At 46.8% G+C, this 19577-nt stretch overlaps 1 long non-coding RNA gene across 1 annotated transcript in view; it reads left to right on the plus strand.

Annotated features, from left to right (window-relative positions):
- Positions 1-930: 930 nt before the first annotated feature.
- Positions 931-19577, plus strand: part of LOC139076317 (uncharacterized) — a 74024-nt gene continuing 55377 nt past the window's right edge. The window contains exon 1 of the long non-coding RNA XR_011527765.1: positions 931-1061. This is a non-coding gene — a long non-coding RNA (uncharacterized lncRNA). The remainder of the gene's footprint in view (positions 1062-19577) is intronic.

Below are 19577 nucleotides of genomic sequence, written 5' to 3' on the forward strand. Positions count from 1 at the left end.
GACGTCCTCCAGAAGGTCCCCCTTTCCAGAAATAATTAGCATGTGTTTGTGGGGGGTTAGATGTCCTCCATCCACAGGTGGAGAAAGGAGCCAGCAAAACAGGATTATGCCAGAATGGGAAGTGGTATTGCAGGACTTACAATGGCAGACACGGTACTTATTATATAGCAGGCCCAGTTTAAGCACTCGTGTACAGTAACCAATAGGTCCTATCATTATTCCCATTTTACACTCAAAGCAACGGATGCACAGAGAGGTTTAGCAATCTGCTAGTCACACAGCTAAAAAGCAGCAGAGCGGGGATTTGAACCCAGGCAGTGAGGGTCTGTGTTTTTCATCTCTATCTGTGCTGGCTCTATGCTTACTAGTGGTCAAGCACTTGGACCTGGTGTCAAATGTCTTTGGGTACATTCCCAGCTCCCCCTCTTACTAGTTGTGTGATCTCAGCAGGTTTCATACCTCGCTAGGACTCAGTTTCCTCAACTGAGTGTAAAATGATATATTAATCCTACCTCATGGAGATGTGTGAAGTTTAAATGAGCTGATGTGCAAAGGGTTTTACTGGCACACAGAAAAATGCTAATATTGAATATATACGAGGTCTTTGGACCTATGCAACCCACAGAACTCAAAGTGGCTTCTTTAAAGAAACTTCAGCCCTCAATTCCCCAGGCCAGCCCAGGCCAGCGCAGCCCGTCACCTCCACCTCAGGACTGGAGGCGGGAGGCCTGCAGCTCTCCTGGGGCCTCGCGCTCCATCCGCATAGGGTTTCCCTCTGGCGGCTGTCCGGCCCCGCGCGTCCCCCAGCGCCTGAGTCCGTGGTGCCGCCGCTCTCCTCCCAGCCGGCCGTGTCCCCGGGGAGGCCGGAGCCCCCGCCACCCCGCCAGGCCGCCGGGAAAGGGAGCGGGTGCCAGCAGGAGAGGAGGCCGCGCCCGCGTGGGTGCCGCCGGCCGCACTTGGCCGTCTGCGGACTCGCGCAACGGAGCGGGGATGCGGGCGCCGCGCCCTCCGGGAGGATGCCCTCCGAGGGGCTTCAGACGCCTCTGATTCATCCAAGTGCGGTAAGTAGGATACCTTCCTACTACGCGCGGTTGGGGGCAAGCAGTGTGCGCTCACCTTCAGGAATACTGGACGTCCGTTCTACAGAGATCTTCCTGCAGGCGGAAGGCAGAGGGAACGGGGTTCTAAAGACCCGGAGCTTGGATGGAAGGAGGCGGGGGAGGGCGGGCTGCGTAGACGGTGGAGTGTGGGGCGCGGGAGTGGGGAGAAAGGAGTATTTTGGGGGATAGATTTTCACTGTTTGAAAATTATGTGGTTATTTGTTTTAAAACACGATACGAAATATTTAAAAGCACGATGTAATTTCACTTTACAATTCGAGTTCCATCCAAGAGGATCTCCCCACACTCAAAGGCCTTCAATGGGGGCTTTTCTTCAATGAACCTAAATTTTTATCTTTTGCTTCTCATTCCAGAATTCATTAATCTTGTCTCCTTAGAGGCTTTTTTTTTTCTGGCATGTCATGGCAATGAGAGCTGGAGCATGTGGTCTCGTCATCTGATTGAACTTTATAAACCACAGGTGCCTCCGTTCTTCTTCTAAGGACTAGAAATCGTCATGTCGTCCCTGACTTCCTGTCCCTGTCTGCAGAATCCGAACTCAGGTCTCTAGGATCTTTCACAGATGCAGACATCTTTGCTCGAGAAGAAGGGTTTTTTCCCCCCAAAATAAATTTGTATAAATATATCTTTCCTAACAAATGATATTTAATTAAATCAGTTAATTTTAAGTGCCCCAGGAAAGTCCATTTTATTTATTTACTTAATTTTTTTATTTAGTTATTTATTTGAGATTCTTCTTCTTCTTTTTTTGAGGAAGATTAGCCCTGAGCTAACATCTGCTGCCAATCCTCTTTTCACTGAGGAAGACTGGCCCTGAGCTAACATCCGTGCCCATCTTCCTCTACTTTATATGTGGGACGCGCCTCAGCATGGCTTGATGAGCCCCGTGCCGGTCTGCACCCCTGATCTGAACCCGCAAACCCTGGGCCACTGAAGCAGAGCGCAGGAACTCAACCGCTATGTTACCAGGTGGCAAAAAACTGCCCTAAAGTGAATACTTTTCACTTTTATTCTGCTTTGTTTGTTTTTACTCAACAAATAGTAAGTACTTATTATCTTCCAAGCACTAGGCCAGCCCTGGGGCTATAACATTGAACAAAAGAGACAAAGTTTCTGCTTTTCTGGAGATTTAGTTTTAGAACAAGCAAATGTTTTAAACAAGCAAAGTACTTTCAGAGGGTTATGGTGGAGAGTGGCTGGTGAGAGGTGGGAGGGCGGCCAGGGATGGACTCACTGGGAAGGCCGTTCAGAGGGGGTGCCATCCGAGCTGAGATGTGAATGCTGAGGTGGAGCCAACTATGTACATGTAGGGCAGTAAGCAGTCTAGGTAGTGGGACAGCAGGTGCAAAGGCACTGAGGTAGGGACAGGCTCAGTGAGTCCAAGGAACAGAAAGTCAGAGGAAGCTGGGGCAGAGGGAGGAAGTGACCCCAGAGTGGTGAGCATGGCTCTGGGTGCCACAGTGAGGTGTAGGCTTCGTTGTAAATGCCTTAGGAGGCGCGGGAGACTTTTAAGGTAGGAAGTACCTTGATCTGATTTGTTTATAAAGATCCTCCGTTGTCGGGGCTGGCCCCGTGGCCGAGTGGTTAAGTTCGCGCGCTCCGCTGCAGGCGGCCCAGTGTTTCGTTGGTTCGAATCCTGGGCGCGGACATGGCACTGCTCATCAAACCACGCTGAGGCAGCGTCCCACATGCCACAACTAGAAGGACCCACAACGAAGAATATACAACTATGTACCGGGGGGCTTTGGGGAGAAAAAGGAAAAAATAAAATCTTTAAAAAAAAAGATCCTCCGTTGTCAAGGATTTGCTGCAAAATAGTGTGCGGAGAGGGGAAAGGTGGGCTGGGGTAGAGTTAAAACAAGGCCGCGGTGAGTTGATCAGTGTTGAAGCTGGGTGGTGGGCGCAGGGGTATTGCGTTCTCTTTTGTTTTGTGTATGCTTGAAAATCGCAGTCAAAGTTTACAAAAGAACTCTTTAAACTGCAAAAGAAACAAAATGGAAAAAGAACCCTTTAAACTGCAAACAGACAGAACAAAACAGTAGTGCAGCCCCCTCTCTGGCTGCTCTGTGAACAGATTATGGAGGGTCGGAGGGCTTCTCTTGCAGTTCAGGTGGCCACTGCGGGGGCTTGGCTGGGGCCCAGCAGAGGCACAGGCAGGTCTGGTGTCTTGGGGGTGGAGCCAGTGGGACTGCCTGGTGGGCTGGATGTGGGGATAGGGCATGAGGGAGAGGGAGGGGTGTGTACAAATGATCCATCCAAAGGCAAGTCATTGCCTCCAAATGTACCTTTTGCCACTAGATGGGACTGTCATCTATTGGACTGCGCTAACTAGCTTGATTAGTTGGAGAAAGTGTATTAATCAAGTCTTTTATTTTTTGTATTTTCTGATGCTTTGCCCTGTGGGCCTCGCTGACCCTGGAGGGGCTCTCCCTCCCACAGTAGCCAGTTCCTAGAGAGAGTCAAGGCCTTGCTGGTGAGAGACCAGCCAGGCAGGAGCCCACCTCCCAGCCGCCTGCCTCTTCCATCGCTCTTACGCTCCAGGCCTGCATTGTCCAGCCCTAATCACCCCGGCCGGGGACCAGCGAGCTAGAGACAGCCCAACCCCCCCCCCCCAAGCCTGCTGGAGTGGTGCAGGCCAGCCAGCCCTAAGCCCTCTCACCCTGCCTTGTCCACTCCTTCCTGAAAAGAGCCGCAGCGCAGGTTCCTGCCCCTGTTGCCGCCTCTCTCTCTGCCTCCTGACGACCCTGGGCCTCCTGGTGGCCCTGCGTGCCTCCTCCTCTTGGGCTCTGCTAGTCACAGACTTTCTACAATGACAGTTGTCTCTTGGTCTGCTGGCCTCGCCACACCTGAGCGGTAACACAATTACGTTTTTAAACAGAGGGCAATTGCCTGGTGTGATTTAAAGGGCGCCCGGAAGCCTTCCTCACTGACGTGCAGGCCCCTTGTGCTGGCGGTCTGTGGCCCTTTCCCTCTGTGTGACCATCTGCGTGCAGTTCTGTCTGCACAGATCTGCGTCTGCTGCCAGCCTCCTGCCATCAAGGCAAGTGTGTCCGAGTGGGTGGTGTCATTCCTTCAGGACCTGGTGAGAGTAAGTCAGGAGGACTGCTGTCTTCCCAGCACCCAAATATGAGCCAAGTTGGAGAAGGGGGAATTTGACAAGAGAAGAGAGAGAAAGGAAAGGATCGTGTACCAAATGAAGCGCTCTTGGGCTGATGGGCCCGACAGGATCCTGCGTGAGGGACGGGGCAGCCAGCAGGGCCACGTCAGGCAAAGGCCGGGAGAGGAAGGCAGCTGAGGAGGCGAATGGAGGCACCTGAGAAGTCCTGCTAGTTCTTAGACGGGGCTGCCATGTGGCGCAGCTTGAGGGAGGGTGATGCTGTGGGGCGGGGGCCCTGGCACCTGTAGCGCACCTGGTTCTTCCGAGGGGGTGTGAGCAGTGGGGCAGGTCAAGAAGTTATCGAACGTTCTTTCCTATGCTCTGTGACCTACTGCTGTGACAGGGCCACTCATGTTCCCCTTCTGAGAGCTCCTGCTGGAAGAGGCTGCCCACCAGGCATCCATCTCTCCTGCCCAATGCTCAGCCCGTGGAGGGCTGTGGGGCCATGCAACTGTCTGGCTAACGGAGCTGGGGGTAAGCTGCACGCGTCACTGTTGGCCAAGAGGGTGAGGTGTCCAGGTGTCTCCCTACGCTCCTGCCCATCCCTGGTCAGCTGGGAGGCCAGGTGCTGAGGATGGAAGTGTCATGTGATGGAAGGATCCTTGAGTCCCTCCTTAGGGGAGCACTGTGTGATCCGGAACATTGATGCTGGGCTTCCTGTGAGTGTGAAATACGCTTTCACTGCGTCACTTCAAGCTGCTGAGGTTTGGGGGTTATTTGTTGCAGCGACTGGCCTATTCTGATTAAGACAAGTGTCTGCTCTGAGTGGATGGAAATCTTATGGATAATTAAAATGATAAATAATTCCAAAATGATAGTTTAGTCAATAATTAGCACGCTGGTCTGAACAAGTCTTGTGTGGGATCAGTTAAGAGGAGCAAATGACTCCTTCTGCCCACTCTGTGATAAGGATTGTTAATGAGCATCAGAATGGCCAGAAGACAGAACGAGGAGGAGGAGATGAAACGAAAGGCCTTGAAAAATGTACAAATTGAAAAACAAAACCCGGAGAACATCACTTAGCCTATCTGTAAAGGGGATGAGAATAAGGAGCAAAATCTAATGCAGTGACCGCTGACTCAGTCATTCATTTATGCAGTGAACGTTTAGTGAGCACGTGCTACATCCAGGCTCTGTCCCAGGGGTTGGGTGTACCACGGGAAGTAACTCAGACAGGACCTCTCCTGAAGGAAATGATGAGCTAGCTGTGGGAGATAGAGACAAAAATGAATAAGAAAAACAATAAGTGAGACAACTGCAAGTTGTATCAGGGGCTAGGAAGGAGTCAAAAATAGGACTGAGACAGAACAGTCTGAGGGAGTAGAGGTGGGGGAGCTCTCCCCCAGGGCCTAAGGGAAGAGGAGGGGTGGCCTACAGGCAGAGCAAAGTGGAGGTCAGGACTGGGAGAGAGCAGAGGGTGGAGAAGGGGAGCATGAAGCATTCCAGGCAGAGGGGACAACATGTGCAAAGGCCCTGAGGCTGTAAGACATATTTGGGCTCCTGAATAAAGACCAACGTGAGGTAAGGTATGGAGAGAAGGAAAGTGGCACAAAATGAGGTAGAGAGAAAGGCAGAGGCTGGATCACATGGGGCCTGGGTCATGAATTTTGGGTTTTATTCTCATTTTAGTCTCTCACTGCTTCCTGGACTGTTTGTTTAAATGAGCCCACCTCCACCTTCACCCAAGCACTCTGGAATTTTTACAGACAGGCTTGTCCTGAGTAGGTGGCCGTCTGCTCGAGGCCGAGTGCAGCCCAGTGGGGCTACAATTCCTGCCCGAGGGAGGCCAGCACCAGACTGAGCACATGGCTTCCTGACACACTGAAAGCAGGCGATGGGCTTGTTGGGTAACTGGACTCTTCATCACTGCTGGAGTTCTCCATCCTCATTCTCCAAGGAGCCCAGACAGTAAGTAGCTGCGGGGAACCTCCACACCCCATGCTTTTGGCATCAGGGAGACACGCGCACACACCAGGCCATCCTCCCAGAGCCGCCTTGAAGCCAGCATCAGTGGGGAGTAAGCTACTGAGAAAAACCATCTAAGTGATTCCCTGGGCACACTGGGGACCAGTATGAAACCTCCTGCCTAGGGCGTGGTGCCAGGCGAGCAGGCCCTGCCAGAGGGGTGGCAGAGGCCCCACAAGGCATGACCAGGGCCTGCCCGACATTCTCTCTGACACCAGCTGGATGCTGCCAAGCTCTGCCCTGAGCACTCTTACAGCAGTCCAAACCATAAACTGTCACACAAGCCACACTGCTGGTGACAGGCGGCCGCAGCAGGGTGAGCGCCGGCTACGGGCAGGTGTGGAGGGCTCCATCCGGAGGCTCTTGTCTGAAGGCACGCCATTTCTGCCATTTCTCTTCCCGTCCCAATTAACTTCCAGAAACCTCCCCCAAAGGGCCAGATTTGTCATGAGAACTGACAACACAGGATTTGTGGAGCGGCTGCCGCAGAGCGGAGCCAAGGCCGGAATCCGAGGCACTGTTTCCTGGCGGGTCGTTTGCACCGTTTGCCTGACTTCAGCAGAAATGCCGGCAGCCAGCCCAGAGCTGGGCAGGCACCTGCGGCGGGAGAATTCCGAATCACAAGTAATGGGTCTAAATTGGCGGCTTTCGTGAAAGTCCCACCAATCTTCCAGTGCACAGCTGCCACGGGTCACGAAAGTGTACGTAGCTTTAATATACAGTTTCGTTTGCTTGAGTATCAGCCTGGTGCAGATAATCAAAGAATGGCTCCCGGTGGAGAATTTAATATGAGAATCCAGCCTGGGCTGCCAAGCCATATATGTGCTAATGTTGCAATTTCAACCCCAGACTTAGGGTCAAGATTAATTTAGTGAAAAATATCATTTCACAATGGAATAGGCACCTTCTGAATTGGATAACAGGAGGGACCCAGGAGGACAGATGAGGCATGGGGTGTGTTTTGCCAAATGGCAAAAGTGGGGAGCTTTTGAGAAGCGGTTCAGCGGAGAGCATTATTTTTCCTTGCCTCGACTACTCAACTCTGCGTCTCTAGCAGAACAGCAGCTGGAGACAGCACGGGAATGTGCATCACCGTGTTCTTGGGGAACTTTGTCTGTGGACGCTAACAGTTGAATTTCGTATAGTTTTCACATGTTATGAAATAGTCTTCTTTTTATTTTTTTCTACCATTGAAAAATGTAAAGATCGTTCTTTGCTCATTAGCAGTGCAAAAATAGGTGGCAGGCTGCTTTGGGCCACAGGCCCTTGTTTTCTCACCCCTGAAATAGTACAAGGATTCCTGAGACCTGTCACCCAGTTTCAAAAAAAGTCAACTCGTGGTCGATCTTGCTTCATCTACTCCTCTATCCCTTTTCCTGCCTCCTGCTTCTTGGAGGCAAACTCTAGCCAACAAATTATTTCATCCATATTCATATTTCAGTATTTATCTCCAAAAGAGGACTCTAATTTTAAACATAAAACTACAATACCATTATCATGTCTAAAAATATTAATAATTCTTAATATCATAAAATACCCAAGTATTCCATTTTTCCAACTATCTCACAAATGTTTATTATTACAGGTTTTGGGTTCTTTTTTCCTCCTAAAGTTTGTTTCCTTGAATTGAGATCTAAGTAAGATCCATATATTGCAAATGCTTGATAGCCTTCCTCAATCTCCTTGAATCCATGATTTCCCTTTCTATCTCTATTTTGTTTTGCTTTACAAATTATTTGTTGAAGAAACTGTGTTTTGCTCCGTAGGGTTTCCTGGAGTCTGCATTTTGCTGATTGCACCCCGGTGCTGTTGTAGGACGTGTTGCTTTGTTCTCTGTATTTTCTGCAATACAAGGAGATTTGCTGCCAATTGGAAGTTAGAGCTGAAGGCTTGATGAGGTGCAAGTTTTCTTTTGTTTTTGGTTTGTTTTTTGGTAAGATTACTCTATGGATGGTATTGCCATCAGGAGGCACATAACGTGGAGTTGTTTCTCTTTTTATATGCTAGCAGCCATTGGTGATTACTGCCTCGATCAATTCCCTCTTTAAAAATAAGCAGACTTTATTTTTTTTAGATCAGTTTTAGATTTACAGAAAAATTGAGCACATAGTACACAGAGTTCCCATAACCCCCTCACCGCCCCCCAGATATTCCCCTATTGTTAACATCTTGGGTTAGTGTGGTACATTTGTTACAACTGATGAGCCAACGTTGATACATTATTATTTAGTCCATAGGTTACATTAAAGTCACTCTTTGTTTTGTACAATTCTATGGTTTTGACAAATGTTTAATGATATGTGTCCACCATTACAGGATCAAGCAGAATAGCTTCTCAGCACCCTAAAAATCCTCTGTGCTCCACCTATCCACCCACCCCAGCACCTCTGAACCGCTGACAACCGCTGATCTTTTCACTGTCTCCACAGTTTTGCCTTTTCCAGAATGTCGTAGAGCTAGAATCATACAGTATGTAGCCTTCTCAGGTTGGCTTCTTTGACTTAGCAATATGCGTTTAAGGTTCCTCTGTGTCTTTTGGTGGCCTGATAGTTCATTTCTTTTTACTGCTGAATAATACTCCATTGTCTGGACACACCACAATTTTTTTATACAGTTATCTACTAAAGGACATCTTGGTTGGTTCCAGTTTCTGGCAATTATGAATAAAATTGCTATAAATGTTTGTGTGCAGGTTTTTGTAAAGATGTAACTTTTCAACTCATTGGGTAAATACCAAGGAGCATGATTGCTGGTTCATGGTAAGAATATATTTAGCTTTTGAGAAACTGCCCAACTGTCTTCCAAAGTGGTTGTAGCATTTTGCATTCCCGTCAGCAGTGAATGAGAGTTTCTGTTGTCCCACATCCTTGTCAGCTTTTGATTTTGTCAGTTTTCTGGATTTTGGCCATTCTAATGGGTGTGTAGTAGAATCTCATTGTTGTTTCAGTTTGCAGTTCTCCATTGACATGATGTTGAGCATCTTTGCGTATCCTTATTTGACATCTGTCTATATTCTTTGGTGAAGTGTCTGTTCAGATCTTTTGCCCATTTTTGTTATTTTATTTTATTTTGCTGAGGAAGATTCTCCCTGAGCTAACATCTGTTGCCAATCTTCCTCTTTTTGTACATGAGCTGCCACCACAGCATGGCCACTGACAGGGGAGTGGTGTAGGTCTGCACCCAGGAACCAAACCTCAGCCGCTGAAGCAGACAATGCCGAACTTAACCACTAGGCCCCTGGGGCTGGCCTTTGCCCACTTTTAAATTGGGCTCTTTGTTTCCTTATTGCTGAGTTTTAAGAGTTCTTTATGTATTTTACACACTAGTCCTTTATCAGATACATGTTTTACAAATATTTCCTCCAAGTGTGTGGCTTGTCTTTCCATTCTCTTAGCATTGTCTTTCACAGAGCGGAAGTTTTTAATTTAATAAAGCCCAGCTTATTGATTTTTTTCTTTCCTGGATCATGCTTTTAGCATTGTATTTAAAAACTCATTACCAAACCCAAGGTCATTCAGATTTTCTCCTCCATCATCTCCCAGGAGTCTTATAATTTTGCATTTTGCCCTTAAGTCTATGATTCATTTTGAGTTAGTTTGTGTGAAAGGTGTAAGGTCTGTGTCTAGATTCATTCTTTTACATGTGGACGTCCAATTGTTTGAGTATCATTTGTTGAAAAGATAATCCTTTCTTCATTCAATTGCCTATGCTCTTTTGTCAAAGATCTGACTGTATTTGTGTGGGTCTGTTTCTGGGCTCTCTGTCCTGTTCAGTTAATCTACTTGTCTGTTCTCTCACCAGTACCACACTGCCTTGATTACCGTAGCTCCATGGTGAGGACCAAAGTCAGGCAGTATTAGTCTTCTCTCTTTGTTCCTCTCCAATTTTGTTGGCTGTTCTGGGTCTTTAGCCTTTCTATATAAACTTAAGAATCAGTTTGTCAATATCCACAAAATACCTTGCTGGGATTTTGATTGGGGTTGCACCGAATTTATAGATCAGTTTGGGAAGAATTGACTTAGTCATATCGTCTTCTTATCCGTGAACATGAATATCTTTCCATTTATTCAGATTTCCTTTGATTTCTTTCATCAGAGTTTGTAGTTTTCCTCATACAGATCCTGTGCATATTATGTTAGATTTATACCTATTACATTTTTTTTGGTGCTAATGTAAGTGGTATTGTGTTTTTAACTTTAGATGCCAATTATTCATGCTAGTGCAGAGCCATTCATTTTCTAGAATGGTGATATTCTACTTTTCCTTTTTCATTTATTAGCTGACATGCTTCTATATAAAAAAATTCCCGAGCCAGCCCTGATTGCCCAGTGGTTAAAGTTCAGCGCGCTCTGCTTTGGCAGCCTGGGTTTGGTTCCTGGATGTGGAATTATACCACTCGTCTGTCAGTAGCCATGCTGTGGCAGCAGCTCACATAGAAGAACCAGAAGAACTTACAGCTGTACACAACTGTGCACTGTGGCTTTGGGGGCTGGTGGTGGGGGAGAAGATTGGCAAAAGATACTAGCATAGGGCAAATCTTCTCCCTCACCTCTTTGGTTATTCAGAGGTGTGGGTCATTTAGGAAAGAAAGGATAAATGCTTGATTCCTTCACTTGATTTACCAACTTTTCAAAAGTATTGGATTGGTTCCCTAACACCTCCAATGTTGACCAATGAGTTTTTCAAAGTATTAGTATGAAAAATATTTTACGTGTCTTCAATCTATTGTACTTAGTATACTTACTGGTGCTCAAACTGTCCCCTTAGTAACTGGGCCCTTTTCAATTGACAGGTGACGTGACCTCACGGCCTTTGATAATTTCTTTATCTCCTTATGTGACAAGATAGTCCAGGCTCATCTTGTACATGTCCGTCTTCCAACGCATTACCAGCCATTTCTCCAAGGAGCCCAGGTTTCTTTTAGTAGGAAATGGTGTTTAGAAGCCACTAAGATATACGTTTCTGTCTTTTCAGTAGTCAGAGCTAGGAATTATGCATTTTATTTGTTGAAGATAAAATATATCATGAGTTTATACGGAGACATTCAATTTAGCACTATGAGGTTTTTACTTAATTCCATTGCTTTTGTAAATGTTTTTCCTTTCTTTAGTGCTGAAATTGCTTTATTCCACAATACACAACGGTCTCAGAATAACAACGCCAATGTTACCACCAACACTTTGTGTATTGAGAACAGCTCTGTTGTTTTTGTCTTTTCCAGTCCTTGCCCTTAGGGCATATCCCATCAGAGACAGATAGCAAAATAAGGCTGTTTCACGGTTTCCTGGTGTAGTCCCTGTTTGTGTGTCTCTGCCACCAAGAGGATATGGAGTAAAGTTTGTTTGTTTCAATTTGGTTTTGTTTTTTAAAAATTTAGGCATTTAAAAATAGTCACATGCATTTGTCTTTCCTATTTCTTTCCATATTTTTGCTGCTTTATCTTTGGAAGGAATTTTTAGAGGTGGGATTGCTGCTTCAAAGGGCAAATACATATGTAATTTTCTAGATACTGTAAAATTCCCCTCTGCAGGGGCTGGACCATTTTATATTTTATTGGCAAAAAGAGCCTGATTCACTACATGGAAAGGTGCATCTCTTATGTTTGTAAAGTGTGTTAGGGTGTGTTAAGTGTTTTCTTATATTTTGTTTTATCTTGGCAATAACTCTGGCAGTGAGTTGCTATTCTCACCCTGACTTTACAGATGGGGAAACTGAGGCTCACAAGAGCTGAAATGTCCTGCCCACAATAGGAAAGGAACTGATGTAGCCCCAGTTCCATGCTTAGCCACAAAGGACCCTTGGGCCAGACACGGCGTCCTGCCTCTCGTGCGGCATAGCTCTCTGCTTGCCTGCCTTGAGTTTTCTTTGAAGTCGCCGACATTTGCCAGATGTCTTCCAGTGCAGTTCAGAAGTGTAGGATACTTAACGTGCCCTGGGGCATGCTTCAACCAGTGGGAACAGGGCCCTCCATCCTTCAGAGGCACATTTCTGAGACCCATCTACATTATTTCTCAGGGGGCCTCTAGTGAGAGGAACCAATATCACAGCAGGAACCTGCTCCATCCCTCACCTTTTAGTGGCTTTCCCTTCCTTTCTGTCTTCCTCTCCTGGCTCCCTCCCTTCTTCCTGGATCTCCTTCCAATTAAGGGAACTGAACCCACACCCTGATGGAGGCTTTGTTTCTGGGGAAACCCAAACTAGGCTAACAGTAACAGCATCTGTCTGGCTCTGAGCCATGCTGAGCTATGCTTCTGGCATCTTCCCTGGGATGCAGCACCCCCACTCCTGTGGGGCCACCCCATAGCCAATCCCTGGCTCTCTCCCCTGTAACCACGTCACCACACTCTTGGAAGAGATGTGGCAGGAAGTTCGGTCCTACGGAGGCCTTCGGTGTAGTGCTCGCTCTGGAGGTTCTCCAGCCTTCCCCCACCTCCACCTGCCCCAAACCACTGCTTCATATGAGCTGAAAGGCCCCGTCTGAAGTTGGACTCACTGTAGGCTCTTCATCACTGGTAGGTATAGGGCCATGACTGGGGGCTGGCTTCAGTACTCCTTGGTTAAGAAGGCACTGCTCATGATGCTGTGGTCTTTCCTTGGTGTCTGGAAGGGTCTTCCAGATGCAAAGCCTGGGGAAGGGGAGGAAGACCCCAATGCCTGCTGGCAATGCCAATGCAGTTCCCAGGTAACTTTGATTGTCCAGACGCCCTCTGCAGAGCTCTGTGACCCAGGAGGTAGGCACTTGGAATCGTCCAGCTTAACTCAAAGAGGGACCACTTCTCAGAGGTACGGTCACACTCTCATCTTACCTGGCCTCGCTTGGTTGGTTCCCTTTGGGGCCACATACTTAGGACCCTTCATGCTTATGGGACAACCCCTCACCTGGGCCTCATGGAACATTTTTTCATCCTCCCACCCCCGCCCCATGTAAACCATTAATGCAAAGACCAAAGTGCCCCTCTGGAGGGTTCCAAACTCAGTCCCCTCTACAACTTTAGCAAGAAAAGGAGAGAAATGGGTTAGATGAGGTGCAGGATTTGCACTCAATAAACAGCTCTGGGTGTTTCTTTGTTTTGTTTTCAGCTGGGTTCTCCTCTCCTACACAGAATCTGAGGGTGAGGGCATGGCCCCGGCAGGGTCCCTTGGCTACTTCATTCATTCATTTATTTAACAAATGGCCCTAAGCAAGAAGTATATGACACTGAAGACAATGCTCACGCAGGTGTGTGGGCTGACCCAGAGCTTTCTGCCTAGAGGGGGACACGTTTAAGGAAGTTGACATTTACCATAGAGTGTGTTAGGATGAGGGAGGGGAGGGCACTATGGAAACAATGTGGGAGGAGCTTTCAAGAATCAGAGGGAGCAGAAGAGGTTTCCTGGAAGAAGTGACAGCTAAGCTGAGGCCTGAAGGGTAGGCAAGATTTAGACACACCGAGAGGAAGGACAGGGGAAAAGAGGATCCTGGACTAAAAAATCTAGAGGCAAGAGAGGGAACATGGGCCACTGAAGACATTGAAAGTCTTTCTGAAGGACAGTAAATTTTAGGCTGTGAGAGTATAGTTAACGCGATTGTCGTTGGGTTCCTTAGAAGGCCCACAGCAGTCCCTGGGCTCCTAGGTTTTGGAAATCCAATCTGTCATGTGCTCGTAGACATCTGAGGTCCTGCCACCTTCTGTGTGTGGCATTAGCCGCCGGAACACTCCGACATAAAGCAGAAGTACGTGTCTCCCCGGGGACTTGTCTTCACGCCTTTTCCTCTCCTAGCCTGGCATGCGCCACTATGGCCCAAATTTTGCTAGTGACCGGTGTACTAGGCAATTCTGAATGCTAGCCTACCGGTTAAAAGCAACATAAAAATATGCAGATTAAACATGTTTAAATCAAAACATGATTTGATTTATAGAAAACCGTATCTGGGAAGAGAGAGGAAGGAAGAAATGTTTTTCAAGACTGTTCAAAAATCTGAATTTGCATTTATTTACTAGAACAGAAAGTTTGCTGGTGAGTTAATGGACTGATAATTACACTGTACCTCAGCCAACATGTTCTCAGGGGGCTGATAAAGAAAAATAAAGATCTTTGCCCCAAGATTAAGTATAGCCTGGACCTGCTTGATAGAGGTTAATAAAATTAGTGAGCAAGATAAATGAGCAGAGAGACTGGAGCAAGCTTCTTTGATTTTGTATAAGAGAGCCATGGAAATAAAACTTCTCGGGCCCATTCCATCTTCATCACAGCAGACACTGAGCCTGCCTCCCGCTTTGCTGCGTCAGCCCATCTCTCCAAATGGTCCAGGGCACATGTAAGCATATTTGACTGAAACTTTGTGACAAATAACTTTTTGAAAATTGGAGTTCTGTGTTTTGGTAATCTGCCCTAAGGCTTTTTCCTAAGGTTTCTCCTATGTAGAAATAACAATGACCCTTTAATTCAGCTATTACAGTCACAGATGGGTTGCATGGAACAATGAATCAGCGTGGATATGAAATTTAGGAAGCTTGATTTGAAGTTACATGACTCACATCATCTCCACATTTCAGAATCATTTTCTAGAAACCCGAGGTTCATTCTGTTCTCTCTCTTGTTCATTCATGCTCATGACATCATGACCACCTAGATAACAGTCTGTTTGTATCTCTGGCCTACGTCTCTTGTCCACGTCTCAACATGGCTGCTCATCATCACCACTTGGATGTGTCATTCCCGCCCCAGCGTGCAAATGTGGTCCACTTCTGGTGAACAATGCCACGTTCATCAAGATAGGAAGGTCAAAAGTGTGGGAGTTCTTATTCCCAGAAATCTGTTTCTTCCCAATGCCTGTTTCTTTTACCTTGTATATAACTCTTGCATTGAACCCCTTATTCCCAACTGCCCTCCACCCATTTTCCAAGTCTCAGTACCAACTGCTCATGGCTGAGCTCGCTTCCTAACTCGTCCCTCTGCCTTCCTTTGGTTTTGCACGCCTCCAATCTGTCCTCCACATTGCCACCTAAATGTCTTTTCCCTGTGTGAATCTGATTACGGCACCCCTTCTTAAAACCTGTGATGGGTTCCGGTCGCCTTTAGGCTGAAGACCGGGTTCTTGAAGGGAGCTCCCAGGGCTCCATCACATTGGGTCCCCATCTGCACCTCTCTTGGCTCTGCCTGCTCAGACCACGCCTGTCTCCTTTGCACAGCTCTTCACAGGCCGTATCCCTACCCCGCCAGCTCTTTGCACATGCACTCCTGTGGGCTTCCTGACCTCGCTCATTCCTCAGTCTCAGGTCGTGCACATCCATCTCTTGGCAGCACCTTCCCTGACCCTCGGCCTAAGCCAAGTGTCTTGCCAGCTGCTCTCAGAGAGCCCAGCTTGTGATTATACATTTGTTTGTGTCATTACTCAATCCCCCTGTGTCTCCCTCGCTAGCCGAGGCCTTCATGAGACGAGAAACTGGTCTGTTTTTACCACTGTACCCTCAGCCACTTGCACGGTGTCTGGCACAACGTGACTGCCGGTTACATGCTCATCGAGTGAATACAGAGACTGAATCACCTCCAGAGAGCCTTTGATGTCTGTGCCAACTCATCAGAATAATCTAAAATAGGCAGCTGTGGAAAAAAAGTATATATTTGGTGCCGAAAAGAAGAATTCTGACAGAAAAGAATGCTCTGCACTCTCTAAGGCAGGTCTACTGGGGAGCCGGGATGAATAGCTCGCCAGTTTAGAGGTGAGTTTGATGTTCCCTATCCTGGAGGATTCTGACTAAGGTAACGTGACTGTGGATAGAATTAGCCCTGGTGTTCGTGCCTTACCTTTTGCACTTAGTTTTTGTGGAAGTAAATCCTGAATCCTAAACTATCGTTGAAGTGGATGCTGAAACTCCAATGACGTCACAGCAATAACTATGTGAGAGATTTACGGCCGAGCTTTTCAGTATATGCGCTTGTACCGCTTCCTCTGTTCGGTGTTACTATAACCGCAAGATAATTATTGGCCTGGTTATTTGTTAAAACAATATAGACACAAATTCCAGCAGAGAGTTAGATGCCATCGCGTGATTACCTGCTCTAAGCAGAGAATGATGAATATGTTGAGATTCGCTCCCAGAGATTCAGAGCTAATCCTGAACGAATAATAAACTAGGTCATACGGTAAGGTCTGTAGAGAATAAGTGCATCCTGTGAGCCATTAAGACCTCTGAAACCGGTACTGCTTCCGAATGGGAGAAACTGGTTAATTTCTACATACTGTGATGACCTCAGGGGAAGCTCAGTCAGATTTTAGAAATGTCACAAATAAATTGAATGCTGGCGTCCTGGATTGAGCAAAGGTCAAGAACATGGTGGGAAGGAGAGGAGCGTGTGTGGTGTGCCTATACGTGTGTAGGCCAAGAAAGAATTTACAGGTATACTTTAAGCCTTCAATTTGAGCACACAACTCCTGTTGACAGGAATAGAAACTGAACGCCTGGACAAACAGAGAAAAATGAAGGCTTGTCCTCAGTGCACAGCAGAAATTACGTAAAAGAAAATGGAACCAGGGGCCGGCCTGGTGGTCCAGCGGTTAAGTGCGCACGTTCCACTTCTCAGCAGCCCGGGGTTCACTGGTTCGGATCCCGGGTGCGGACATGGCACGGCTTGGCACGCCATGCTGTGGTAGGCATCCCACATATAAGGTAGAGGAAGATGGACACGGATGTTAGCTCAGGGCCAGGCTTCCTCAGCAAAAAGAGGAGGACTGGCAGTAGTTAGCTCAGGGCTAATCTTCCTCAAAAAAAAAAGGAAGAAAGAAAAGAAAATGGAACCAGAGATTTGCTAGGTGAGTCTAAGAGGAGGAAAATATCTTAAACATTAATAAGCATCGTCTGTTAAAAACAGGAGAGACTGAGAAATGGAACATAGTACTCAGGGGTCCAAAACCATCCTCTCAACCCTCTTAATGCTGATGGATGTGGCATTATTATTCCCCAAGCGGTGTGTGTGACCAAAGAAATATGCTGTTCTTGAGTTTTATGCTTGGAACATCTTATATACAGATGGACATTTTTCTGGAATTAGAGACACAAACTGACATAGCTAAATAAGGAAAGTTAGGACGTGAATCTCGTTTAGCTCCACTTCACTAACAGCTTCATCTTGCTAATATTTTAAATAAAAATAAATCTCATTTTCATTCCTCAGGCTGTACCTATGCCATAAAGGCAAAATTTAATTCATTTTGGCTGAATTTCCACCGTTTAGACTCATTTAGGAGGTCAAGGAGTTAGAACGTGTTAGATTGATTTCTCTCCCCTGTGGGTTCTCCAGGTGGCCCATCACAGGGGTCTGTAGGCAGGAGTCAGACCTGCTTCAGTGGCTATTGTATGCCTTTCCTTTCGTCCTAATCTCAGAAAGGACTGTCTTTGGAATAAATCGAAGAGAGTAGTTCCCAAACCAAGCTGATTAATAGCATCACCTGGGGAGCTTTCAAAGCATACAGATTGCTGGACCCCATCCCAGATCCACTGAATCAGCAACTCTGGTGGTAGATCCAGGAAAAAAGTTAACCACAAGATTCTGGTGCTGTGTGCCTGGGCCAGCCACTGGAAGGAGCCTCAGCTTCTCTCGCAAGAGTGTTGCCTGAAGGAGATAACCTCAGGGTTACATTCCAGCATTTTAGAGGAAGGAAAATTCATCTTTGTGGCGGCAACTGGACATTATCTCCAAGTCCACTTCAAACTCTTCTAAGTCCTCAGAGCTTTTTCAGGTTCTTTACTTGGGAGCAGGTCTGGTCCAGTGTATCTCTGGGCACTCAAGGCTGTGGTTGTCCTTGGATGGCTCTGAGTAGCTACCTCCTGAAAGGAACGTTCTGCTGTAGCCGCTCTCTCTGCGGTCCCAAATCCAGAGCATCCTTCAAGGCCCAGCTGAAGATCCACCTCTTCCAGGGAAGCAGCAATGATGACATTAGCTGCTTCTCCCTCTGAGAATCCCCTGGGCGAATCGGAGGCATATAATTTAACACTTAATTGTTTTCTAATTGCTTCTGATCTGTTCTGTTCCCTCACCCTATTATAAGCAGCTCAAGGGTGGGAACCATGCTTCTCTCACAGAGTCTTGATCGAGGCTGGTTGCCCACCTGGCTCACCGTTGTGGCCCCAGAGCCCCAGACTGGCACGAAGGTGGCTCTCCATGAATATTTGTTGAATTACTGAATTTAGTGACAATGATTGTTGGAACATTTAGTCAGAAAACCATGGCCTCAAAAACAAATTACCCTGTAACACACTCCATTCTATTTCACTGAACCAACTTTTAGTATATAGGTACCAAATGCCTGTGTGTGCCAGGCACTGTCCCAGATGCTGGGGCTCAGCAATGAATGTCCTCTATCATGCACTAGTGCTAACTCTTAAAGGAGGGTAAATTAAAAGCTTTTGAGGATCAAATTGCTCTTCCAGGTCCTGGAAACTGAAAAACAGGGCAGAGATCCATTCAATAATAAACATAACTCAGAGGAACATAGGTGACAATCTGGTGCCTGTAATTGGGTTTTACCATATTATAGTTCAAAGTAGCCCAATGTGCTACATGGAGCCACAGCGAGGACTGGTTTTCTTTCCTTCCAGAGCCTTCCTCACCACCTTTTCAGAGTGATACAGTCTTCTACAAAGTAGGCATTGTTACTCATTTTAAGTTTGATATAGTTTATGTTAAAAATTTAACCCTTTGGCTGCCTGAGCCAGACAAGGCCAAGTCCTACCCATTGGTCATTGGCGTCCTCTGATATCTTCTCCTTGTGTGACAGAATTCTAGAGCCAAGATGTCAAGACCTCATTCTAGTGAAGCTGATCTAAAACCACCCAAGACTTGGCAATTTGGTCTAAAGGAATAAAAATACTACTTTTGCAGAAACTAATTTGCTTTTTCTGTTCAAAGTGACTTTGGTTTTTAAAATGTGGGTAATCTGTCAGTCTTTCCCGCTCCGTATTTCAGCTGTAAGTGTTAGCTTTCTGCGCACACACTGAAGTCAGCCGCAGGCCTTTCAGCCTGACCCAATGCCACCCTTTATTTTTTTTTTTAGCACGTGGCTTCAGCTGCTCTGGCTTGTGGTAATTACTGAATGAACTGACTGTGGGAGAAGCAGCCCACAGAGATTTCTACTGCCAAGTAATTAGGCCCAGAGAAGTTCCACAGACCATTAGTGTCACTTTGGGAACAGGGTTTTACAAACAGTGTGGCAGGCACTTGATTTGAAGTCCCATGTCTTTTCAAATAGGAATGAATATCAGAAAAATTGAGAAAGGGAGGGAGACATGAATAAGAAAACAGAGGGAGAGAAATTAATCCAAATAAAGGAGGAAAGGTAGAAACAGAGACGA

Source organism: Equus przewalskii, chromosome 16 (assembly GCF_037783145.1).
Source record: "Equus przewalskii isolate Varuska chromosome 16, EquPr2, whole genome shotgun sequence".
NCBI classification, from domain to species: domain Eukaryota; kingdom Metazoa; phylum Chordata; class Mammalia; order Perissodactyla; family Equidae; genus Equus; species Equus przewalskii.